Source organism: Schistocerca cancellata, chromosome 2, assembly GCF_023864275.1.
Source record: "Schistocerca cancellata isolate TAMUIC-IGC-003103 chromosome 2, iqSchCanc2.1, whole genome shotgun sequence".
Taxonomy (NCBI): domain Eukaryota; kingdom Metazoa; phylum Arthropoda; class Insecta; order Orthoptera; family Acrididae; genus Schistocerca; species Schistocerca cancellata.
In genome coordinates this window covers 514,418,848-514,440,214 of record NC_064627.1, presented here as the reverse complement: position 1 = coordinate 514,440,214, position 21,367 = coordinate 514,418,848, and the positions used below count along the sequence as shown (strand labels likewise).

The window sequence follows — 21,367 nt, the reverse complement described above, 5'->3', positions numbered from 1 at the left end:
TTAGAAGTTCAGAAATCTGATTTTTAAGGTCGGAGAGGCACTCGGGACAAAGTCGATGTGGTTTACTGGAGATGGGAGGACCTGGCATGAGGTGGAGCTTGTGAACCGTGCTGTTGGTGATGATGGAAATGTTGCCGGCGGCACGGGAGGCAGTTTATTTACAATGTGTGGCGGGCGGTGCAGGCGAGGCGTGGTCGGGGTGTTCGGAGCCACTCGGCGGATCCGACAGGAGCCGAGGTGGCAAAGTGTCCCAGGAGTCAACGCGACAAGATGGCCGCCAGCCCAAAGCAGTGGCACCATGATCGGGTGAGCTTGGTACAGCTCGTGAGCCATTAGTGAGTCCATTGTCCAAGGGTGCGGCCTGTGGCAGCATGGTCGCGGGTGAAACGCTTGGCGCGAGTGCACTGTGTGTTGTCAGTGGCAGTCACACGGCAGCACGCAGGAGCCAAAGTTGCATAGTTTGAGGTGCTGTCCGCGAGAGGCGGGATAGGAGCCATCAGTTTGGGAACATGTGACGCTCGTCACACATGCGCACTTGTGCTGGCCGAGTGTCAAATGCTCCTGTGTTAGGAGGGTGTGGCCCTACGGAGCTGTCAGTACACGTTATGGCAGTCTTGACAGCACAGTTGCAAGGGGTAGCAGGAGGTAAACACATGGAGGCTCGATTGCTGGGACTGCAAGCAGATTCGGCGCACTCACTGACCTTGCTTTGTCCTAGCTGTTGTGTCTGTAATTTCCTTTGCTGCATTGGAGAGCTGGAGCTGAGTTTCACGGAGCTGGAGGGAGAACTTGAAGTTTTCCTTGCATAGGCAAGCGATGTTTTCAAGCTCGATAAGGCACTTGTGTGTTGTTTCTTGTAACATCGTCAACAGAGACGAGCATGTAAGGATGAGATGAGCCCAGACCGATGTGTCACGAGGGGGGTTTGCTCGACGGAGCACAGGGGAAGTGAGTCTTGGATGGGTGACGAAACACGGTGTTCTGCACTAGGTCCGGTGAAAGTTTGTGGTGTCGCAAGAAGTCAATGCCTAGTATAGGTTCGTCAATTTCACACACTAAAAAAGTCCACTTGAGTTTGCAGTTTGCAGAGAGTGAGATGACATGGGAAGTTGAACCCAAGCATTGTAGTTTAGTTGAATTCATGGCCTGCAGTGAAGTATGATGAGGGTGGATGTTTGATGGCGCTAAGGATGTAGGTAGCAGCAATACATCGGTGACTGTGTCCACTACGAAAAGGTATCCTGATGAAATGTCTTTAATATAAAGTCGTCCGCAATTATCCAGTCGTTCCCGGACAGAATGGAGCACTGGGAGGGTGCCTGTCATGTTGTGCACAGGAGGCGGCACCCGGACGTACCTGCGATTGGCATTCGGGAAGTAGCAGGGTGGTCTGCATTTCCATGCCGCCTCACCAAACCTTGTGTGGAAGTAACAGCATGGGTAGTGCGGTTGCATTTCCTGCAGAAAGTCTGTTGCTAGTGGTAGTGGCCGAGGTTCGGTGGCCGCAGCAGGCTCAGTTGCAGGAGGGGGCGTGACTGTGGGCGGAGCTGGTGACGTCCCAGTTGCTTGTTTACTGCTTCCCAGAACGAGCTGAATGGTCGGCACAGTATGGCCCCGGCCACGTCCGGCCACAGGGCGATGAGCCTGAACCTGAGACTTGTCTGGTAGGCAGTGGTTGGCGAAATAGAGCAGTGATGCATCATGTAGCTTGTCAGAAATTGTCATTCTTTTCTCGACAGGTTCAGGAGAACTTTGAGCCAGAGCAAACTGGATGTGAGGAGATAGTTTATCTGACCAGATGGTGAGGAGAGCTGTGTCAGGAACAGATCAGTGCTGACCAGGGCATGTAGTTGTCTCCAGAGCTGGGAAGGTTTGTCATTGCCTAGTTGCTCAACGTGGAGTACTTGCCGTATTGCTGCCTCAGTTGAGCATGCAAGGCGACATAGAACTGTCTGTTTCGCTAGAGTGTACCGGGTAGATGAGTCCGGGGCTTTGACCAGGTCAGCAATCAAGTCCTCCTGGTCGTGCAGGTGGGTGATGAGGCACAGAAACCTGGTTGACTCGTCAAGTTTGTAATGGTCGAACACTTCATCCACAATTTTGAACCAGGTTGCTGCTCTGTTGGGATTAAACGGCGGCAGCATTGGTAAACGTTGTAGAATGTTCGGAAGAACAGGTTGACTTGAGTTTGTCGGGGCACTGCCTGCATCGAGCTGTTATTGCTGTAGTATTCCAGGAGAGTGTGCCTCCAGGGGATGAGGCAACGACTGCTGTTCGGGTGGCAGCGTGAAGGTGACACGTTGTGGTTGAGCACGATCCGTCGTGACGTGGAAGGCCGACGCAGGTGAGACACCGTAATGTGTTGATTGCAGTTGCGGAAGCTTAACACATTGAGGGTGTGTTCAGAATGATGCGTCGTGGATGACCAACGCAGATGAGGCACCGAGAGGTGCCAAGAACGGCAGCGCAAGCCCAACTGGAGCCGGTGCGGGGGCAACAGGTGAGAAAAAGTTCAGAGTTTGAGAATGTATGTTAGTCCAAGGAAAGCTCGACGTATGATCAGAACCAGGGCCACCTGTGTTGCAGGGAGGCTGCAGAGGTGCAGGCTGTCCAGAAGTACAGTATGGGAAATGATGTCGAATGTGGGACAGAATGTGTGAATGTTCACTGTTCATAGTCACTCCACTCAAAATGGTGTGCAGATAAGGTGAATGTGGCACAAAACACTGAGGCATAGCAGTGGGACAGAGATGGAGGCATAGCAATGGGACGGAGATGGAAGTCAGGCACAGATAACAAGTTATTGTTCCTGTTACAGGCCGAGGTATCGAAGTAGGAAGGCATGTGTTGATGCTGGACCGAGGCAGGCGCGGGTGTGGTCGGATGCTGAGGAGGTAGACCTGTGAACGAAGCAGTTCCAGCCACATGGCAGGTATCCGCATGGTACTGCATGGATTGCGGCATGGCAAATCGCTGTCCTAGTGGTAGTAGGTTGTCCAACAAAGGATTTGTAGAAATCGGCATTGGTCCTGCACTGCACGGTGATCCATAGGAGGTACCTGCACAGTCGATGAGGGAGGGTACATGTCGTGAGAACAAAGGCGTTTGATAGCTGGAGTCATGCGTACTCCTAACCTCACTTATTGTTGCAGGCTTGAAAACGTTCACCAAAATTGGCGTAATCGTTGAGTGAGTGGCATCATGTTGCAGTCCTGGCAGGTGTAAATCGCCCACAACATGATGCATATCGATCACAAAATCCAGTATTAGGCGCTGGGCTGAAGTCATTGTTCGAATGCCGTGTCGATTTAATACATGTGAAAATAACCGACGCGGAGGTCGCGGACAAAGTAAAACGGCGAAAATGGAAGATGTCACAACTTGGGGTCACCAGCGAGGGAAAAGTTTGGGTTAGTTACACCAAACAACCACCATTTAGCAGTAGTTCATTTATTCACCCAAACACAAGCAAGGATCACAAAGAACTGGACATGGCGGAAGAGGCCAAAGGTAATCTTAGCTTAGTTCAAAGATGGATGCATCGATGTTAGTGTCAATTTATCGATGCCACAAGGGCATAGCCAATAAAGAGAGGTTTCAGGATGTATTAGACAATAGTCAACGAAAACAGTCAAATGAAATCAGCACAGACTCAGGATTTTTAGACGGTAGCATGTTAGATTCGAGTCCTGACCGTGAGAAACAAGTAAAGTCGCATGTAAGTAAAACAATGCTGAGTGGAAAGCCCAAACTGTTAAATTTACAAGACATGTTTACTGCATTAATGTCATCAATGGAAAAAATAGTGAAAAACTTGAAAATATCTGTCAAAAGTAGCGAAAAACTTGAAAAAATCGGTCAAAAATAGTGAAAAACTTGAAGAGCCAATAGTCTCAGAATGTAATCTCATTAGAGCAGAGCTTAATGTGCAAATTTCAAATTAAAAAAAAAAAGACTTAGTTCCTGTGTTTTCTCAAGTGAAAGCTATAGGTGAACGCGTGAAAAAAGTAGAGGTGAGGGTAGAAGCTTCATAATTCAAATTACTATCATTAGAGACAAAAATTAGGGAAGTAGATAAGTATCTCAGATCTGAGATAGGTGCTGTTGAAGTAAGATGTAAAGATGCTGTTGGAGACACTAGTAAACAAGTTGCAACCTTCAAAAATAAGTTAAATGAAAACATAGACAGTGTTGCCTCAGATGTAGATGAAAAAGTTTAGAAGATACTAAGATAACAGACTCAAATGTGTCAGACTTACATCCTGATGTCACTATTATCAAAAAACAACTACAACAGTTACAAGATGGGACCTTGCACACTTAGACTAACCTTTTGATGAATTAACTCAAATAGATGCACTTAATATAAGGCTACCAAATGCAAAATTCTACAAAGTACACAAAGTTACAGCGTTTTGTAGAATACAAGAAGACTCAGATGTTTGTAAATCATAGTGGCCAGAACAATTTATTGAAAAATTTGTTAGTTATTAAAGCTATGGACATTTTGATGCAAAAAAATGTTTACAAAAATTACAGGAAAATGTTTTTGTAGTACATCAAAACATATTAAGAAAATTATTGCTAGTTTTGACAAATGCCATGACTAACCAAACTCATCAAGGTTCGATGCATAATATTTTAGCTGAAAAACCTTTAAGTCTCATGGCTGTCAATCTTTATGGACCCCTCCCCACATCAAAGAGATGATACAATTACGTTATGGTGATGGTAGATAGTTTCTCAAAATTTATTAAACTCTATCCTATTAGGAAAGCCACTAGCCATGCAATTGCATTAATAGTTGAAAACAAGTATATCCCCAAAGTAGGTAAACATGAAGCCATCTTATCAGATAATGGGTAACAATTCATTGAAAATAACTGGAGATATATGATTCAAAGAACAAAAATTAAACACATTTTAATATCTGTCTATAATCCATCCAGTAACCCAGCAGAAAGAAGCATGTGAGAGATTGTGTAGAATATACTGTAGCCATAAACTTACATCCTGGATTGAACACATTGCAGATTTCGAAGATGTTAAAATAGTTTACAACACTCAACTACAGGTTTTTCCCCTTTCAAAGTTATGTTCAATAGGAAGCCAACAAATTTCATAAATGAATCCATAGAGTTCCAAATTTGTACACCCATTTCGACCCAGGAAAGAGAAGAAATTGTTAGAAACATAATAAAGAATCTAGGTGATGCTAGGCAAAAGAGACATGACAAAAAAGTAAAAATCACTCACATAAATCTTGGTGACTTTGTACTTGTTAAGACTCACAAACAATCAAAATTACTCACTTCTGAAATTAAGAAATTCTTCCATATTTACATTGGACCCTTTGAAGTTGTTGAAATCAGCCACCTCAATGTATACAGACTGGTATACCCTAAGTCCAGAAAACTCCTAGGTTTGAGAAGTATTACTTACTGCCTTGAAACCTTATGTCCAAAAAAACTTAGTTTTCAAAATTTGTAGAAGACAAGTAAGGGGTCCCGAGATCTGTCTGGAACACTTCAGTGGCGATGTCACTGACTCTTCTTCTATCCTGTCATTAATTTGTAAAATGTTAGGTAGTAGCTTCAACGGTCCTACATTCTGAGTAATGTATGGTTGACATTTTGAGAGAGTAACACATATTTTTTGAGTAGAAACATTGGTGAACAGTCATTTTTGAGAGTAAACAGAAACATAAAACCTATACAACACTGATTATGTAAAATTCAGAAAGTTAACATCTATTTGATTATTTTCTGAGTATAAAAGTAATGCAAGAGGATGTTTTTCTGTTTGTAGTGGAAAAGAAAAAGTTTTTTGATTATACCAAAAAGGTAAGGCAATGGAATTTTACAAAATGTACAAGCATATCAAATTATGTTGAACACCGTGAGTAACCAGTAAACATGAAAATGTAAAAGGTTGTAGGACTGCAGGAGTAATGAGATTAGTACACAGTGTACACACAATTTTTGGTAAATATTGAGGAAGTATTTGGTATACATTGCTATTAGTAGAAGAGTACACCTGAGATACTTAGTGTCATGCACTAGTTTTCAAAGTGTTTGTATAATGTAACAAGTGAAAGTACAGTTGCCTAGTGAAGTGTATTTGAAAGTATTGAAGTGATTGTGGGGAGTGTTACCTTTCTGACCCTCAAGTTGAAGAAATATGTTTGTATACAGTAATGAGCTGTACAAGTAATGCAATGATTACATACAGTAAAGTAATAAAAGATGTAAATAATGTAATGTCTCTTTCTATTGTTAGAGGAAAAGCTAAACCAGTTGTGAGGTCTGCTGCTATGTGGTGCTATTTTGTGAGGTTGATCTATTGTGTAGTAGTAAAGCAGGTGATTTTTCTTAGGTTATTATTATTATGGAGTATTTAGTGGAGTAATGAGGTGATATTATGAGGATATGAGGTGAAGTTATTATGTTGATGCAATCAGTAGATATTAAATGAAGTATTGATGTATTACTGATGTAATGTGGAGAATGATATTAGGCAGGGACTGGTTAGGAAACCTGTCTTTTGTTATTGTGGAGAAAGTTTATGAAAGACACACATAGTCAGCAAGGTTTGTAATGCAAGTTGTATTTGATGTGAAGTAACAGATTCAAGTAAATACTCAGTTATACTTATGCAGAAATGTCGATTCTATGTGAAGTGTGACATCTTTTGTAATTAGGCAACATGTCTGTAATCTATACACTGAAAAGTGATTAATCATTTTGTTGGTAGTTAATGTGAAGAATATGACACTTGAAAATAGGAAGAAAACTGGAGAATGTTTTTATTGAATTAACAACTATACCTGTACACCACTACATACTTGTACACTGTTGTAAGGTAATGAGATGTGAAAACCGTTTATTTCCAAACTTATGAAATTTTTATGCTTACACTGAACCGTATAAAGTAAGTCAGGAAGACACATCTGAACACTTGATGTTTGATGTATTTCAGTACTCAAAAGGCTACATAAATTGAACTACTTATTGCATCAGACTATACACTTGAGACATATAACTGTTTCATTACTGTTTCTGAAAAGCTGAAGAGAGGTTGGAGTTATTTTGTTACTTTTCTGACAACATGATGAGGTATATACAAGTTTTAGAAACATTTTACCCCATATGGGAGACTCTATGCTGGATTTGCCTTGTGCCTGATGTGCACTAAGTGTTACATCCATACAGTGACTTATTGAAACCTTTAATGACCAACATTTATCTGTACAGACATTCAAGTTTTTATGTGTTTCAACACAACTGTATCCCACACAATGACTTGTAAATATCTCAGTGCTGTGAAATATTTTCTTTGATGTTTTCTCATTTATGTAACCAACTATGAGTATGGGGGTGATTCTTGAAAGATACTAACAGGTACAAAGATTACTTTGCCATTGAATACTATACCCACACCCCATTAACACTGCCTAACATTTTATCATTTTTGTAAATGCCTTGAAGATACTGTCTGATAACTAGTAATATATGTATACTATTCTTTGTCTTTGAACTACTTGTAAACAGTGCAGAATGCACCATGCCATTTTACATAGATGTCTGTGACACAGAACTCCGAAACAAACAAATCCTATATTTATGGAAGTGTGTCAAAGATATCAAGAGAGTTATTAAAATCTGTGGGCACTTGTTACGTGTGTTATGTGCAATAAGCTGTTTAGACCATGTAATTCTCAAATTTATGCTCTTATCCTTTTTTTGATCTTATTTGAAATGTTTTAAACTCTGACTGTATAGCAGTACACATTAAAAAAGTATTCCATCACCCCAGTTCCCAGAACTCCTGAAGATAGATAGATGTTGACTGTGGATATTGTATCACAGCCACAGTCCCTTTGACTGTTCGGAGATGTCACTAAACCCACCCAAAGATATAAACAATGATGCATGAGCAGCACTTATTAGGTAGAGGGGGTCCAACAGTCAATCAGTTCCAGTCATCCCACCATGAAAGAGATACATGGCTTGTGTTGTCTGTAGTTCAGCCATGCGTAGACATTGTGTCAGGAAAGGCTCTCAAAAGGGAAGTGACCAGGCATCTTGGAATGAACCAAAGTGATGTTGTTCGGACATGGAGGAGATGGATCGGAGGAAATCTTCTCTGGCTTCCGGCGGCTATCTGATTTGGTGAAGACTGCCAGTCTCGCTAGCAGGATGAAAGCAGAGCTCACCATCTGCAGCATCGTCGACAGGACTGACTGCGGACCTTTGGTACAGAGCCGAGTGGAGGGTCTGAATCAGAGGCTGAGACGGTTCTGCGACAGTGTGGGCTGCAGATTCCTCGACTTGCGCCATAGGGTGGTGGGGTTTCGGGTTCCGCTGGATAGGTCAGGAGTCCACTACACGCAACAAGTGGCTACACAGGTAGCAGGGGTTGTGTGGCGTGGGCTGGGTGGTTTTTTAGGTTAGATGGCCTCAGGCAAGTACAGAAAGGGCAACAGCCTCAACGGGTGCGGGGCAAAGTCAGGACATGCGGGGACCAAGCAGCAATCGGTATTGTAATTGTAAACTGTCGAAGCTGCGTTGGTAAAGTACTGGAACTTCAAGCGCTGATAGAAAGCACCGAAGCTGAAATTGTTATAGGTACAGAAAGCTGGCTGAAGCCAAAGATAAATTCTGCCGAAATTTTTACAAAGGTACAGACGGTGTTTAGAAAGGATAGATTGCATGCAACCGGTGGTGGAGTGTTCGTTGCTGTTAGTAGTAGTTTATCCTGTAGTGAAGTAGAAGTGGATAGTTCCTGTGAATTATTATGGGTGGAGGTTACACTGAACAACCGAGCTAGGTTAATAATTGGCTCCTTTTACCGACCCCCCGACTCAGCAGTATTAGTGGCAGAACAACTGAGAGAACATTTGGAATACATTTCACATAATTTTTCTCAGCATGTTATAGTCTTAGGTGGAGATTTCAATTTACCAGATATAGACTGGGACACTCAGATGTTTAGGACGGGTGGTAGGGACAGAGCATCGAGTGACATTATACTGAGTGCACTATCCGAAAATTACCTCGAGCAATTAAACAGAGAACCGACTCGTGGAGATAACATCTTGGACCTACTGATAACAAACAGACCCAAACTTTTCGACTCTGTAAGTGCAGAACAGGGAATCAGTGATCATAAGGCCATTGCAGCATCCCTGAATATGGAAGTTAATAGGAATATAAAAAAAGGGAGGAAGGTTTATCTGTTTAGCAAGAGTAATAGAAGGCAGATTTCAGACTACCTAACAGATCAAAACGAAAATTTCTGTTCCGACACTGACAATGTTGAGTGTTTATGGAAAAAGTTCAAGGCAATCGTAAAATGCGTTTTAGACAGGTACGTGCCGAGTAAAACTATGAGGGATGGGAAAAACCCACCGTGGTACAACAACAAAGTTAGGAAACTACTGCGAAAGCAGAGAGAGCTTCACTCCAAGTTTAAACGCATCCAAAACCTCTCAGACAAACAGAAACTAAACGATGTCAAAGTTAGCATAAGGAGGGCTATGCGTGAAGCATTCAGTGAATTCGAAAGTAAAATACTAGGTACTGACTTGACAGAAAATACTAGGAAGTTCTGGTCTTACATTAAATCAGTAAGTGGCTCGAAACAGCATGTCCAGACACTCCGGGATGATGATGGCATTGAAAGAGAGGATGACAAGCGTAAAGCTGAAATTCTAAACACCTTTTTCCAAAGCTGTTTCACAGAGGAAGACCGCACTGCAGTTCCTTCTCTAAATCCTCGCACAAATGAAAAAATGGCTGAGATCGAAATAAGTGTCCAAGGAATAGAAAAGCAACTGGAATCACTCAACAGAGGAAAGTCCACTGGCTCTGACAGGATACCAATTCGATTCTACACGGAGTACGCGAAAGAAATTGCCCCCCTTCTATCAGCCGTGTACCGCAAGTCTCTAGAGGAACGGAAGGTTCCAAATGATTGGAAAAGAGCACAGGTAGTCCCAGTCTTCAAGAAGGGTCATCGAGCAGATGCGCAAAACTATAGACCTATATCTCTGACATCGATCTGTTGTAGAATTTTAGAACATGTTTTTGCTCGAGTATCATGTCGTTTTTGGAAACCCAGAATCTACTATGTAGGAATCAACATGGATTCCAGAAACAGCGATCGTGTGAGACCCAACTCGCTTTATTTGTTCATGAGACCCAGAAAATATTAAATACAGGCTCCCAGGTAGATGCTATTTTTCTGGACTTCTGGAAGGTGTTCGATACAGTTCTGCACTGTCGCCTGATAAACAAAGTAAGAGCCTATGGAATATCAGACCAGCTGTGTGGCTGGATTGAAGAGTTTTTAGCAAACAGAACACAGCATGTTGTTATCAACGGAGAGACGTCTACAGACGTTAAATTAACCTCTGGCGTGCCACAGGGGAGTGTTATAGGATCATTGCTTTTCACAATATATATAAATGACCTAGTAGATAGTGTCGGAAGTTCCATGCGGCTTTTCACGGATGATGCTGTAGTATACAGAGAAGTTGCAGCATTAGAAAATTGTAGCGAAATGCAGGAAGATCTGCAGCGGATAGGCACTTGGTGCAGGGAGTGGCAACTGACCCTTAACATAGACAAATGTAATGTATTGCGAATACATAGAAAGAAGGATCCTTTATTGTATGATTATATGATAGCGGAACAAACACTGGTAGCAGTTACTTCTGTAAAATATCTGGGAGTATGCATGCGGAACGATTTGAAGTGGAATGATCATATAAAATTAATTGTTGGTAAGGCGGGTACCAGGTTGAGATTCATTGGGAGAGTCCTTAGAAAATGTAGTCCATCAACAAAGGAGGTGGCTTACAAAACACTCGTTTGACCTATACTTGAGTATTGCTCATCAGTGTGGGATCCGTACCAGGTCAGGTTGATGGAGGAGATAGAGAAGATCCAAAGAAGAGCGGCGCGTTTTGTCACAGGGTTATTTGGTAACCGTGATAGCGTTACGGAGATGTTTAACAAACTCAAGTGGTAGACTCTGCAAGAGAGGCGCTCTGCATCGCGGTGTAGCTTGCTCGCCAGGTTTCGAGAGGATGCATTTCTGGATGAGGTATCGAATATATTGCTTCCCCCTACTTATACCTCCCGAGGAGATCACAAATGTAAAATTAGAGAGATTAGAGCGCACACAGAGGCTTTCAGACAGTCGTTCTTCCCGCGAACCATACGCGACTGGAACAGGAAAGGGAGGTAATGACAGTGGCACGTAAAGTGCCCTCCACCACACACCGTTGGGTGGCTTGCGGAGTATAAATGTACATCTACATCTACATTTATACTCCGCAAGCCACCCAACGGTGTGTGGCGGAGGGCACTTTACGTGCCACTGTCATTATCTCCCTTTCCTGTTCCAGTCGCGTATAGTTCGCGGGAAGAACGACTGTCTGGAAGCCTCTGTGCGCGCTCTAATCTCTCTAATTTTACATTCGTGATCTCCTCGGGAGGTATAAGTAGGGGGAAGCAATATATTCGATACCTCATCCATAAACGCACCCTCTCGAAACCTGGCGAGCAAGCTACACCGCGATGCAGAGCGCCTCTCTTGCAGAGTCTGCCACTTGAGTTTGTTAAACATCTCCGTAACGCTATCACAGTTACCAAATAACCCTGTGACGAAACGCGCCGCTCTTCTTTGGATCTTCTCTATCTCCTCCGTCAACCCGATCTGGTACGGATCCCACACTGATGAGCAATACTCAAGTATAGGTCGAACGAGTGTCTTGTAAGCCACCTCCTTTGTTGATGGACTACATTTTCTAAGGACTCTCCCAATGAATCTCAACCTGGTACCCGCCTTACCAACAATTAATTTTATATGATCATTCCACTTCAAATCGTTCCGCACGCATACTCCCAGATATTTTACAGAAGTAACTGCTACCAGTGTTTGTTCCGCTATCATATAATCATACAATAAAGGATCCTTCTTTCTATGTATTCGCAATACATTACATTTGTCTATGTTAAGGGTCAGTTGCCACTCCCTGCACCAAGTGCCTATCCGCTGCAGATCTTCCTGCATTTCGCTACAATTTTCTAATGCTGCAACTTCTCTGTATACTACAGCATCATCCGCGAAAAGCCGCATGGAACTTCCGACACTATCTACTAGGTCATTTATATATATTGTGAAAAGCAATGGTCCCATAACACTCCCCTGTGGCACGCCAGAGGTTACTTTAACGTCTGTAGATGTCTCTCCATTGATAACAACATGCTGTGTTCTGTTTGCTAAAAACTCTTCAATCCAGCCACACAGCTGGTCTGATATTCCGTAGGCTCTTACTTTGTTTATCAGGCGACAGTGCGGAACTGTATCGAACGCCTTCCGGAAGTCAAGGAAAATGGCATCTACCTGGGAGCCTGTATCTAATATTTTCTGGGTCTCATGAACGAATAAAGCGAGTTGGGTTTCACACGATCGCTGTTTCCGGAATCCATGTTGATTCCTACATAGTAGATTCTGAGTTTCCAAAAACGACATGATACTCGAGCAAAAGACATGTTCTAAAATTCTACAACAGATCAACGTCAGAGAGATAGGTCTATAGTTTTGCGCATCTGCTCGACGACCCTTCTTGAAGACTGGGACTACCTGTGCTCTTTTCCAATCATTTGGAACCTTCCGTTCCTCTAGAGACTTGCGGTACACGGCTGTTAGAAGGGGGGCAAGTTCTTTCGCGTACTCTGTGTAGAATCGAATTGGTATCCCGTCAGGTCCAGTGGACTTTCCTCTGTTGAGTGATTCCAGTTGCTTTTCTATTCCTTGGACACTTATTTCAATGTCAGCCATTTTTTCGTTGGTGCGAGGATTTAGAGAAGGAACTGCAGTGCGGTCTTCCTCTGTGAAACAGCTTTGGAAAAAGGTGTTTAGTATTTCAGCTTTACGCTTGTCATCCTCTGTTTCAATGCCATCATCATCCCGGAGTGTCTGGACATGCTGTTTCGAGCCACTTACTGATTTAACGTAAGACCAGAACTTCCTAGGATTTTCTGTCAAGTCGGTACCTAGTATTTTACTTTCGAATTCACTGAACGCTTCACGCATAGCCCTCCTTACGCTAACTTTGACATCGTTTAGCTTCTGTTTGTCTGAGAGGTTTTGGCTGCGTTTAAACTTGGAGTGAAGCTCTCTTTGCTTTCGCAGTAGTTTCCTAACTTTGTTGTTGTACCACGGTGGGTTTTTCCCGTCCCTCACAGTTTTGCTCGGCACGTACCTGTCTAAAACGCATTTTACGATTGCCTTGAACTTTTTCCATAAACACTCAACATTGTCAGTGTCGGAACAGAAATTTTCGTTTTGATCTGTTAGGTAGTCTGAAATCTGCCTTCTATTACTCTTGCTAAACAGATAAACCTTCCTCCCTTTTTTTATATTCCTATTAACTTCCATATTCAGGGATGCTGCAACGGCCTTATGATCACTGATTCCCTGTTCTGCTCTTACAGAGTCGAAAAGTTCGGGTCTGTTTGTTATCAGTAGGTCCAAGATGTTATCTCCACGAGTCGGTTCTCTGTTTAATTGCTCGAGGTAATTTTCGGATAGTGCACTCAGTATAATGTCACTCGATGCTCTGTCCCTACCACCCGTCCTAAACATCTGAGTGTCCCAGTCTATATCTGGTAAATTGAAATCTCCACCTAAGACCATAACATGCTGAGAAAATTTATGTGAAATGTATTCCAAATTTTCTCTCAGTTGTTCTGCCACTAATGCTGCTGAGTCGGGGGGTCGGTAAAAGGAGCCAATTATTAACCTAGCTCGGTTGTTGAGTGTAACCTCCACCCATAATAATTCACAGGAACTATCCACTTCTACTTCACTACAGGATAAACTACTACTAACAGCGACGAACACTCCACCACCGGTTGCATGCAATCTATCCTTTCTAAACACCGTCTGTGCCTTTGTAAAAATTTCGGCAGAATTTATCTCTGGCTTCAGCCAGCTTTCTGTACCTATAACGATTTCAGCTTCGGTGCTTTCTATCAGCGCTTGAAGTTCCGGTACTTTACCAACGCAGCTTCGACAGTTTACAATTACAATACCGATTGCTGCTTGGTCCCCGCATGTCCTGACTTTACCCCGCACCCGTTGAGGCTGTTGCCCTTTCTGCACTTGCCCGAGGCCATCTAACCTAAAAAACCGCCCAGCCCATGCCACACAACCCCTGCTACCCGTGTAGCCGCTTGTTGCGTGTAGTGGACTCCTGACCTATCCAGCGGAACCCGAAACCCCACCACCCTATGGCGCAAGTCGAGGAATCTGCAGCCCACATTGTCGCAGAACCGTCTCAGCCTCTGATTCAGACCCTCCACTCGGCTCTGTACCAAAGGTCCGCAGTCAGTCCTGTCGACGATGCTGCAGATGGTGAGCTCTGCTTTCATCCCGCTAGCGAGACTGGCAGTCTTCACCAAATCAGATAGCCGCCGGAAGCCAGAGAGGATTTCCTCCGATCCATAGCGACACACATCATTGGTGCCGACATGAGCGACCACCTGCAGATGGGTGCACCCTGTACCCTTCATGGCATCCGGAAGGACCCTTTCCACATCTGGAATGACTCCCCCCGGTATGCACACGGAGTGCACTTTGGTTTTCTTCCCCTCCCTTGCTGCCATATCCCTAAGGGGCCCCATTACGCGCCCCATTAGATGTAGATGTAGATACAGAAGGACAGGAACTGTTGATGACATGCCTCGCTCAGGCTGCCCAAGGGCTACTACTGCAGTGGATGACTGCTACCTATAGATTATGGCTTGGAGGAACCCTGGCAGCAATGCCACCATGTTGAATAATGCTTTTCATGCAGCCACAGGATGTCGTGTTATGACTCAAACTGTGCACAATAGGCTGCATGATGCGCAACTTCACTCCTGAAGTCCTTGGTGAGGTCCATCTTTGCAACCACAACACCACACAGCATGGTACAAATGGGCCCAATAATATGCCGAATGGACCATTCAGGATTGGCATCACGTTCTCTTCGCTGATGAGTGTCACATATGCCTTCAGCCAGACAATCATCAGAGACGTGTTTGGAGGCAACCCGGTCAGACTGAATGCCTTAGACACACTGTCCAGTGAGGGCAGCAAGGTGGAGATTCCTTGATGTTTTGGGGTGGCATTATGTGGGGCTGATGTATGCTGCTGGTGGTATTGTTTTAGATTTTATTATTTTTTCACAAATAGCTCCAATTTTATGAAATACTATTTACAGCTCCACCTGGAGATCTACAAGGTGCTTCTGATCTGCTGAAAGCTGTTAGCAAGTGCTTTTTTTGGAATCACTCAAAGCATCATGGTCACACATTGCTGGGTATCCACAATGTCTGTGAATGTTCATGAACAATAGATCTTACATTGTCTTTGCTTAGTTTCAACTCTTTCACTCTCATTCTTGAAGACAGCCACTGATCACCCAAAAGCATCCACCGCACTTATGTCACTGTAAAATTCAGCAAAGTGTTAACAACAAGTCTTGCTTCTGGTTAGGGAAAATGGTGACAGAGACTCATGGAATATTAGTGCATGTGTATGGAGTTGATGCAGTGAGTGAAATGTGTATGTATGAGTGTTTAAATGCTTTAGAGACAAGAAGGACAGTGTTGAGGATGAGCCATGTCCAAGTCAAAACACACAAATAATTAGTTTGTTACATGTTCCATGGATCATTTTGCATGATAGATCATAATGATGTGGAATGAGTCATTTTAAATTCACATTACAAATTAATTTGTACATATGTTTACATTGTGAAATTTCTAAGTTTCTTTCCACCTAAAGGAAAAAGATACACACTTTTTTATCAAATTTTACTTTGCTGTCTGTCAGACATTTTATGACACTGTGTAAATGATCAAAAATTTTTATTGCAGCATTGTGCACCCCTTTCTGTGCTAAAGACAAGCTTAATGTGGAGTAATGAATATCATTTCTCCTTCTGGTATTGTAATTATGTACCTCATTGTTCCTTTTGAACTGTAGTGGATTATTTACAAGAAACTTCATGGGGGAAGAAATATACTGTAAAGCAGTAGTCAGAAGGCCCAGCTCCTTAAACAGATATCTACAAGATGATTGTGGGTGAGCACCACATATTATTCTTACAGCTCATTTTTTCACAATGAAGACTTTCTTTCTTAAAGATGAGTTAGCTCAGAACATTATTCCATGAGATATTATTGAATGAAAATATTCAAAATATGTCAGCTTACTGATTTCTCTCACCCCAAGATTCACAATGATTCTAAGCACAAATGTGTCTGAACTAAGTTGTTTTAGGAGTTGCAAAATGTGTTTTTTTTTCCATTTTAAATCCCCATCAATTTGAAGTTTCGTCTCTGTTTGTTATCTCCTTCCTATGTGTTATACTTATCATTGGTGTAGTACCTCTAGATGTGCTGAACTGAACGTGTTGTGTCTTTTTATAACTGAAGGTGAGACCATTCATGGAAAACCAGTCAATGACACCTTGTTGACCATTTCTTCTGTTTCTGTGGATGTACCTTGATTGATTACAATACTAGTATCATCTGCAAAAAGAACTAATTCTGCTTATTGTATACTAGATGGAAGATCACTTACATATCTGAGGAATAAAATGGAACCTTGGGGAACCCCATACATGATTTCTCATGTCAGAATTATGGCCCTGGACTATATTGCTTTAATTACTAAGGACAACTTCCTGGATTATTTTGATTAGATATGAAATTATCCATTGGTTGGCTATACCATCAATCCCATAAAACATAAATTTATCTAGGAAAATACTGCTTCACACAGTCAAATGCTTTAGAGAGGTCAAAGAACATATCAGCCGTCACTGTTTTATTACTTAATGCTTGTAAAATCTGGTGAGTGAACATGTAAAAGGTATTCTCAGTTGAGTAACTTTTCTGAAACCCGAACTGTGATTTGCAAAGGATGCTACTGTTGCTAACACAAGTTACAGTGAAACCTCCTATAACGATTACCAATACAACAATAAACCCGGGTACAGTGATAATTGTATATGGTCCTGGCTTATTTCCTGTATTTCCTGTGTTAATTCCCCATCATTACAGCACTGGAGTAAATTTAGCAACACCCTGTTATAACAAAGAGAAAATTTTGAGGAATTTACTGTTTCCTATTTTTAAGAAGCTCACTATAGCGGTAGGTATTGTTTATTCATCTACTAGACTGTCGGCACTTTATTTCCAGAAGCTTCACTACATACTACAATACTGTATTTATTCTAGCACTAAACAGAATAGTGTACAGCTGTGGGTGTGTGTGCTAAGCAGCAAACATCAAAGAGCTCCTTTGTTTGAACGAGTGTTTAGTTTGTCCATTGCTGACCTTCAATAGCAGACAGAAGCGTTTTGTTGGGCTCATACACAGCATATCTCCATGAATTTTCCAAACTGTGAATGTCTGATGTAATCGCTTTGGATTTTGCTAAGATTTGGATAATGGCTGGAACTCAGAAACAAATAAGTTTGAAGACAAAAATGGAGGTTTTCAAAGACATTGATAACAGAATGAAATAAGTAGTTGTGGCGAGGAAGTATGAACTTGCACAATCAATGTTTGCTACATTCTTTTAAAAATGAAAAGAAATTGAAGAAAGTTTTGTTGGTGGCAAAGTTAACCCTTCAAGAAAAAGAATAAAGACAGCAGCTGCTGACAATGTGGACAGTGCTACACTGTGGTGGTTTAACAAGATTGGTGGTGGTAAGTTTCTGTGGGACCAAACTGCTCAGGTCATCAGTCCCTAGGCTTACACACTACTTAATCTAACTTAAACTAACTTACACTAAGGACATTACACACACCCATGCACAAGGGAGGACTTGAACCTCCGTGCACAGAATGTACCAATTAATGGTCTGTTGATATGTCAAAAAGCCTTAGATTTCGCTACGTTGCTTGGTGATTCTGATTTTAAGGCAAGTAATGGATGGTTGCAAAGATTTAAGGACATTCATGGAATCACTTTTTAAGTGATTTCAGGAGAAGAAAAATCGTCACGCTTAGGTGGTACAGAATTTTGGAGGAAAATCATCACGTGTAAACTGTTAGAAAAATACAGTCTTGAAAACATGTACAACACAGATGAGACAGGATTGTTTTATCAACTGATGCAAGAGAAGATAATGGCCTTTAGAGGAGAAAATTGTAAAGGAGGGAAGCAGTCTAAAGTACACCTAACTGTTATTCTCTGCAGCAACGTCTCAGGAACCCATACGTAAATTGACATCACTGGTGATGATCAGCAAAACCATGGTGCTTCAAAAATGTAAGAAGCTTACCACATAAGAGGGTGCATACATTTTATTTTACCTTGCTTCAATTTATAAGTTAATTCAGTACAGTATAGCTTCAGCTGTAATGTTTTGATACAGTCGTATGGGAAATGTGATTTCTTTTATTGCAGTCAATTACAAGGCAAATCGAAAAGCATGGATGATGTCTACTCCTTTTAGTGAGTGACTGCATTCTCTTGATAAAGAGATATCAATGAAGGTAAGAAAATTGCATTGTTGGTGAATAATTGTAGCATGCATAACAACATGTCAGCGTTGAAGAACGTTGAACTATGCTACTTCCCCCCAAACTGTACTTCAATTCTTCAGCCACTAGATATGGGGATAAGACAAAATACAGTACATGTTTAGTTCAACACATGATCAGAAACATTCAGAGAAAGGTGAGCAGTCCCTATAGTTTCAATGTGAAGCAGGCTTGTGACATGATTGCTAGTTCCTGGAGCAGTGCACAGCCAAATGTGATTGTGAACTACTGGAAAAAATGCAAGAATTTCCAAAAGTGAAGATGTTGGTGAGTATGTAGTGCTGGATGAAATAATGCAGGATGACATTCAAGGAGATTTATTCAGCAGCTACTGGTAAAAACATAGATGCTTCAGTAGTTGAATACTTGTCAGTGGTTTATGAGGCATTGGTGTTTGAAGCATATACCGCTGAATATATCACTGAGGAGTTAAAGGGTAATTCACCTGTTGAAGATTCTGACGATGACAGTGATGTGATAAGTGTGAATCCCTCTCCTCTGATAGAGCTAATTGGTCAGTTGGAAATCATCTAGCAAGTAGCAACTTCAATCCCCAGTGTTTCAGCACAGCTATTGATTTCGTTAGAGGAAATTAAGACAATATTCACAAGACAATCTTTAAGAAAAAAGAAACAAAGGAAAATAAGTGAATTTTTCTATACAAAAAAGTAGGATATTCTACAGGTACAGTATAAATACATGAAGTGAACAATTTGAATAAAAAGTGTTTCATTATTTGTCTTTTAATATTATTTTTCATCAGAAAAGTACTACAGTAATGTACTTCTCAGCCACAAAACATGCCTCCTTGCTCCAAGTCATGATAACAAAATCTCATTATAACAATAACCATGATACAACAAAATAATTTTCATGGTCCCATGAAATTTGTCATATCAAGGTTTGGCTCTACTATTCTCAAAAAGTTTGGAAAATGATGTCAGTAGTGAAAATGGTTTATAATTAGTGACATCTCTCTTATCACCTTTCTTAAAGATGGGTTTAACGATGGCATATTTCAGTATCTCTGGAAAAATGCTTTGAATTAGTGACGCACTACATATTTCAGAAAAGACTGGTCTTATTACATGGGATTAAATATTTATTGCTCTATTGGAAACACCATCAAAACCAGATGAGCTTTTATTTTTGAGGGACTGTATAATTTTCTTAATTTCAGAAGAAGTTGGTGACACATTCATATGACTGAATTTAATGAAAATTACTTTTTCAACACAGTGCCGTGACTTTACTCATGAACTGTTTGTCCTTATGCTTTCTAGTACATTTAAGAAATGATTATTATAAGCATTTGCTACTTGTGACTCATCATTTACAGCCCTTCCTTTCAGTTCAACAGTGATGTTGTCTTGTTCTGTGGCTCAGTGTCCTGACTCTCATTTCACTATGCTTCATATAGCCTTAAGTCTGTTGTCGGTAGTACTGATTTCTGATATTATGTACAAGTTCCTTGATTTTTTAATTAACTTTCTTAGTAATTTTGAGTAGTTTTTGTAGTGTACAACTACTGCAGGATCCCTACTTTTTCTTGCCAAAAGACACATTACCCATTTACCTTTCACAAGGTACTTCAATATCAAGTGATCCATGTTATTTATCCTAACTGTGCATCAGTCCCAAACAACATCAAATGAGTGCTATGGATGCTTGTAGATAATTGACACTGTCTTTGAGAATGAGGGCAGAAGCATTGAAGATAATCAAAGTTAGTGTAAGCACTGCTGTTCATGAACATTTGCAGATGTTGTGGATACACAACAATGTGTGATCACATTACAATTCCACAATAGGTGTTTGCTGGCGGTTTTTAACAGATTTACAACTGATGTCAGAGGTTTATTGTAGCCAACTGTAATCACTTTTAATGCCAGTAAAGCATTTCATTTATTATTTGAGACCATTCACTGCTTTCTTCCTGACACATAATTACAGTGCTCTCCAAATTCTGAGTTACACAACTAAATGCTCCAGTAAAAACTAACATTTACCTTCAAAACTCATTACAGTATCTTTAACAAGTATTAGAGTAGACTGATATTAGTCCATCAAACCACAATGTTCTCAGATCACATTCTAATAATCAAGATGGTATTGACAGGAGACATACCAAAAGTAAATGATGCTTGTAACTTGAAAATTGGTTTTATCACAAGTTTTAGAAAACTTTGTATGTAGCTGCTAATTTTTCATAGTTTTCTATAACTTCATGATTTAATATTTGCCTCTGTCTACAGTGAGTGATACCTACACCTATAATTGATATCACACACGAAAACCTGCTCAACAATAATTTCAGTGTTACATTTTCATCCGATCACAGTAGAGTTATTACTTCATCAACATTACATTTTGCTGCTCTTAAAAATGTAAAAAGGTTCTGCACATTTACGGTATTCTCCATATTCAGTCTTGCACAACTACATTTTCCAGTAAAAACTAGCATTTGCCTTAGAAACGCATTTCAGTATCTTTAATAAATATTAGAGTAGATTGATATCATTTCATCAAACTAAGATGTTGTCAGGACACATGTTAATGTTCAGTGTGGTATTAACAGGAAATCTAAGAAAAGTAAATTTTGCTTGTAAACTTGAAAATTCATTTTGTCACAAGTTTTAGAAAACTTTTTCTATAGCTGCTAACTTTTCAGTTTTGTATAACTTCATCACTTAACATTTGCCTCTGCCTGCAGTGAGTGATACTTACATTTATTATTGATGTAACA

At 41.1% G+C, this 21,367-nt stretch overlaps 1 protein-coding gene across 4 annotated transcripts in view; it reads right to left on the bottom strand.

The window, feature by feature from the left end:
• LOC126162059 (clavesin-2-like) overlaps window positions 1–21,367 on the bottom strand; it is a 247,354-nt gene that overhangs the window by 68,068 nt on the left and 157,919 nt on the right. The window lies entirely within an intron of this gene.